Source organism: Cryptomeria japonica, chromosome 3, assembly GCF_030272615.1.
Source record: "Cryptomeria japonica chromosome 3, Sugi_1.0, whole genome shotgun sequence".
NCBI classification, from domain to species: domain Eukaryota; kingdom Viridiplantae; phylum Streptophyta; class Pinopsida; order Cupressales; family Cupressaceae; genus Cryptomeria; species Cryptomeria japonica.
Window position 1 is genome coordinate 139,096,244 of NC_081407.1, and position 6,101 is coordinate 139,102,344.

The following is a 6,101-nucleotide window of genomic DNA, read 5'->3' on the forward strand; positions in this document are numbered from 1 at the left end:
CATCTAAAATATCATCCTACCTCTCAAAAATTTAAAAAAGTTCACCTTCCTAAGGGATTCTTGTATCCTCAAATGCTAGTGTGCCCTTAAGATGATGGTGTGTTAAAAGGATACTTGCACAATTCGATGATTCTAGTGTTCTCTTAAGATGATAATGTACTAATTAGACACGAGTGTCAATAAAGGATGCTTATACACTATGTGGGTCCCAAAAATTATTAAAAAAAGGTAAATTGTCACAATTTTTTTAATATATATACCTCTTATAGGACAAGACCCTACTCCACTATGTCTCTCGACTTGTATAGTCTAGGCTACTGAAAGTCTCATTGATTTTGCATTTTTGCACTTTAAGTACTCTAGGTGCTCAAAATTTTCTAGTTTTGGAAAATGAAAAATAATAATAAATTTGAACCTTTTTTTAATTTGATGGGTAATAGGTTGAAGCCGATAAGGTATACATACCCTACCCCCTTGTGGGATTTGAACTTGTGACCTCTCTTTCAAGAGCACAAATTCTCCACCACTAGGCCAACTCTGGTTGTACACAAATTTGAACCTTTTTTTACTATTATAATAGAAACAAAAAAAAATTCTACAATACCTATTACACAAAAACCTTCATAAGTTTTTGTCGTGATCTCATATTTTTAAGTTGTTTGTTTCGAATGGATCATGGTTCTATCCATTTCATTGTCATATATTTTTTGTTGATTTGTTGTTTTTTAAATAACAATTTGGATAGTGTTTACACTAATTGTGACCTTGAATCTAATAATCGTGAATCCTATGTGTCTTTGTCTCCTAGAAATTAGAAAAAATTAATGAGGGGGCATACATCACCCTTATTTTATTTTTTAATATCATTTTTCTCATCGTATGAGAATTTTTTTTATTTACTACTTTTTCTTTGGATTGACACACTTTTGTCTTGTATCATTATATTTTTTTCCTGACACTGTGATTTTGTAGGATTGTGGTACCCAACACTGTAGCTTTGTAGGTCTCAATCTAGGGGCATCATCCTTCTATATATAAATAATATCTCTAACCTCCATATTGTCCTTTTCATGATAATATATTCTTTCAATATTTCATTTATATTCGTGTTACCTAGTTGTTCCCCTTGGACCAAATAGTTAGTCAGAATTCTTGCTAGAGCTTTATCTATCTAGTCTCATGTTGGAAGTTTTCGATGTTGTTTAATATGAATAATGATTTAAGTCTCTTTGTCAAAATTCTTTGTTTTATTAGAATGTCAAATCTTTAATAAAGATGAAATAAAGTTATATGATAGTGGAAAAGGTAAGGCATGCCTCATTATATTAATGATGCATGTTAGAATCAAGGGTCTTCTAAAGGTTACCTTAATCTATACAAAAAACTTTGCACATAACATGGAGGAAATTATTTTTGAACTTAAGGCTTTCAACTTAGTAAAGAGCACAAACCTTGTTGATAACAGTTTTTAGCACACCCGATGGGACGAGTTTGAACTTTTTTAGTTCAATGCTTTTCCATACATTGCTAATATTGGTGTGTATATTAGTGATTTCTTCCTTTGTCTAGGAAATAGCGTCACACACCTAGCGACTGTAAGATCAAAATCACTAGTTTTAGCAATCCAAGTGCTAGTATGTTTCAAATAAAATCTATTTTATTTTAATTTTCCAACTCTTTGAATAAATATGTCTATGTCTCATGGGAATATGCTACATCATTCCCCATTTCATGAGAGTCTTGTCGATACACCTTCTTACTTGTCATATCAAGTTGAAAAAATTGCTTCCCATAACCAAAACAACTCATTAGCAACGAGTTATCAACAAGTTCAATATTCTTACCAGCCTCCCACCCTTGCACCAATCTCTTGTCAACCAATATATCCCCCAAAAACACCCTCAAGAAACCAATCTTATGCCAAACCAACACGGTTATTATTTGACCAATATGGAAGTTAGTGAGATGAAAAACATGTTTCTATACTTCACCAAACAATTGAATGATATCAATACCTAACAAGAGTTTGATATGCAACGGGAAGAGTTGGCTTACCAACTTGGTTATTATTTGACCAATATGGAAGTTAGTGAGATGAAAAGAATGTTGCTAGACTTCACCAAACAATTGAATGATAACTGATGTCATGGAAATGGGGACAAGGCAACAACAAAGTTCAATGTTAATAAGTTAGTTTCAACCATAAAACCAAAACAAAGAACTAAAAACCATTCCAAACATATCAAAAGAGATTTCAAAAAAGCATGAAAGAAGTTTAACAAAACAAAAGAAAGGAGAAGAGCCTCCCTAAGATGCTTCCATGATGCCTTTTGATGCTTCTTCCTTGTTCCTCTCCTCTCCAAGTTCCACATGAGTGTAGCTCTCAACTTTTAGCACTAGCCATGGATGCCATATGGAGATTCAAGATGGTTGAATATGATAAACAAATGCTATGCAAGTGTAGATTGTGATGCTATGAAAAAGCTCTATGCTAATACCCGTATAACAACAATACTCTAATGCTTCCTTCCTTTGCTTGAGGAGAAGGGTTATATTTATAGATGAAATGGGGAAATGAAGGGTTAAGATTGAGCAATCTTAACAAGGGTTAGGATTGAAAGATATTCAATCCATGTGAGACTTTCAACCCAATTCCATGTTGACAAGTGTCACCATGAGGAGGCTTGAGAGGAGAGATAAGGAGCATTGAATGTTTGAAGGGACATGATGGTTACCCTAGGAGATTGGGTTAGGGTTAGGTTAATGGATATTCTTTTTATCCAAGGGATAAATGAATGTGCAAAGGTTAAATGGTTACCTTAGTCAAAGAAATAAATGCTTTGAAGAGACCCATGAGTCAAAAGGATGGTTAAGTTAGAGGAAAGTCTCTAACCAAAGCTAAAAAGTGAGTTAACCATAAATGGTTATGTAAGAGCCTTTAATGGTTTGGAAGACTTTAGAGATTAACCATTTGAAGACTTAAAACCTTAAATATCTTTCAAAGACTTTGAGGGCTTTGAGAAGTGACTCCAAGTTGCTTAGGAATGTGACAATATTTAGGGGATGTATTAGGCTAATTAGGAAGGGGTTAAAAGAATCTAGAAGGGGGTTAGGATTGCAAGTGGGTTTTGTAGGAGAATGCAAGTGGGGGGGATTTTCAATTAAAATAAAATCATTTATTTTAACTAAATGATGTAATTTGCATTTGGATAGATATTTAAATAAATATTAATTTATTTAAATGTGAATGTGAATTTTGGATTTAAATAAATCTTAATTTATTTACATGAGAAAAAGGAAGATAAAGCATTAAATGCTTGAAGACTTTAAGGGAAACCTTTAAAGGCTTGAGAAGACTCTAGAAGGAAGCCATTAAGTTTGAAGAATTTAAGGGAAACAATTAAAGGTTTCAAGTGGGTGAGGATAAATAGGATTTTAAATAAATAATTTATTTATTTAAAATGGTTGTGCAACTTGCATTTATAGGAAAATGCAAGTGGGTGGAGGATAAAGGTGATTTAAATAAATGTTAATTTATTTAAATGTGAGAGATGAGATTTTGGGGGATTTAAATAAATATTAATTTATTTAAATGTGAGAGAAGATTTAATTAAATAAATATAATTTATTTATTTAATTAATGGTCTGAATTTGGTTAAGTGAATTAAACCAAATAAATTGAATAATTTATTTAATTAATAGGAGAAGAGGGTTAACATGAATTAATTAAATATTAATTTAATTAATTATTAATTGATGGTTAAATATTCAAATAAATACTAAATATTCATTTAATTAAGTGGACAAATTTATGTGACTACATTTGCCCCTCTTTGAGACGGTGCTGTTTTATCGTGTCGTTTCAAAGAAAGAAAAATAGGTGTGAAGAAATATGCCCCAGAAATGTTAATTTAGTGGGTGGTATGCCCCCTCGAGAGATGGGCCGATTTTTTTTGAAAAATCGGGCGATCTCTCGAAAAAGAACGAGAAGTGGAGGGGAGGTAGAATAGAAGAAATTAGCAATAACGGTGAAAGAATGGAAGAAAATAGAGTGAATACAGAGAAATGGCAAGCCAGTGAGTACCCATAGGTTATGCAGGAGATACAGTGCAAATGAGGTGTTTTGCTTTTGATTGATACTGTACAATTGATCAAAATTGGTTGGACAATTTGGTGCAATCGGTTTAATTGCCCTGGTTGAGTCAAATCATGACAGTTGATGTCAGTTGTTCACTTGGACAGGATAAAGTCTAAGTAAGTGAATCAAAGTGACCCAATGGTGACTTAGATAATTGATGTAATTGCCCGATGAAGTCAAGGTATTTGAAGCAAAATACTCGTTGAGACTTAGACAATTGATGTAATTGTCTGTTATGATTGTGTTTGATTGGTTGATCAATTGATAGTGTGTGCGTGTGATGGATGGTTGTGGTGAATCATAGCAACCCTGTTAAGACTAGGTCATTATGATAAATGCCTATTGTAGTCTAGGTTTGTCATAATCGATTACCTGTTGAGACTTGAAGATACTTGATCAGAGTATCTGTTCATAGTCTAGGTGTGTGTGAGTTGATGTGCCTATGTAGACAGAGTAATTGGCTTGATTGGGTTGATGGGAGATGATGTAGGGTATGTGATGCTGATTACCAAGATGGAGAGGGTGAGGGTGGGGTTCAAATTTAGATAGAAGAAATGGAGGACCTATGACGCATTCCTATGGAAGAAGAGGAAAATAGAGTATCCATTGTCATTACTATGTATGCATGATATGCATCTATTATGAATGTATGGATGGATGGAATGCAACATAATGCAATATATACAGATGAGATGGAATGATGATCCATAGTGCTTTATTTTTCATCATTGAGCTTTAAAATGTAAGAAAAATACAAGCAACTTGACATAATGATTCAAGATGACCTGAGAATTCCTTACATAGATTTTGATATAGCAAGTTAATACAAGCAACTTGATATAATGGATCAAGTTGACCTGAGTATTGCTTGCAGAACAGACAAGGATTATCTCCTTTCATGCATGACTTGGAACGTCCTCCTTGATCTTTTGTCGATCATATCCTGAGACAAGTTCATACCGTAGTAAGAGATAAACCATTATCGAGTTTGGATGAGGTAGTAGGAGCCAAAGATGGAGCATTGTACCTGTAAGCAAACAACATATATAAAGAATAAAGAATATGGATCCTTGCTAATGGTTCATGCTCATATGATCGAGGTATACGCTATAGTCAGCAAGCTGTAGTGATCTATGACTGTATTTTTGCATAAGATCTCGTAACTTAGTGAACTTCCCACGTAGACACCATTAGTACATGCCCCAGAACTTCATCGGAACAATTCGCAGAAGGCTTACAAACAATGCTTAGGAACCGTCCCAGCCACTCTAACCACTTGTGGATATCCCAGAGTAGCATAGGAACTTGATATATATAAATGAATGAATAACCTATAAATCAACCAAGTATTTGATAGCTCAAACAAAAAATTTTTGTCAAAGAAAATGTCATCTTGTCTTTGTTTTGGTAAGGAAGGATGCATCCTTGTTGAAGACAATTTGAGTGTTGATGTTGATTGTTTGGTCAATTTGATAAGTGATCATCATTTTGAGTATTTCACAATGTTTGTTTGGTATCAGCTCGGATGAGTATGTACAAGGTGTTGCCATGTTTTTGTTTGATGTTTTTGGAGTTTTTGTGATTGTTTTGAATGTTTTTGGATTTTGTGAGACAATTTTCGAATGAAGAACTCAATGAATCATAGGTAATGCATAATCCACTTCTATCAATAGGTTAAGGGCATTGCCCCCAGTTTAGACATGACTATGAAAAAGCGGGATGCAAAACGCATGAAGTACTATCTCAGATTGCAGATCAATAAGAAGCCATGGTTTTGGACTGATGGATGTGCGTATGAAATGAATGTAATCACAACAAGCCTAAAGGATAATAGAGCCATAGCCTTTACGAGTGGCGCCTGTTTGCCAGGTTTTCACCATCGCACTTACCCAAGGTGCCACTAGAGTGGTTGTTCACTATTTGGATGCATGATTTTTCTTTACTATTTTGATTTTTTTGTATT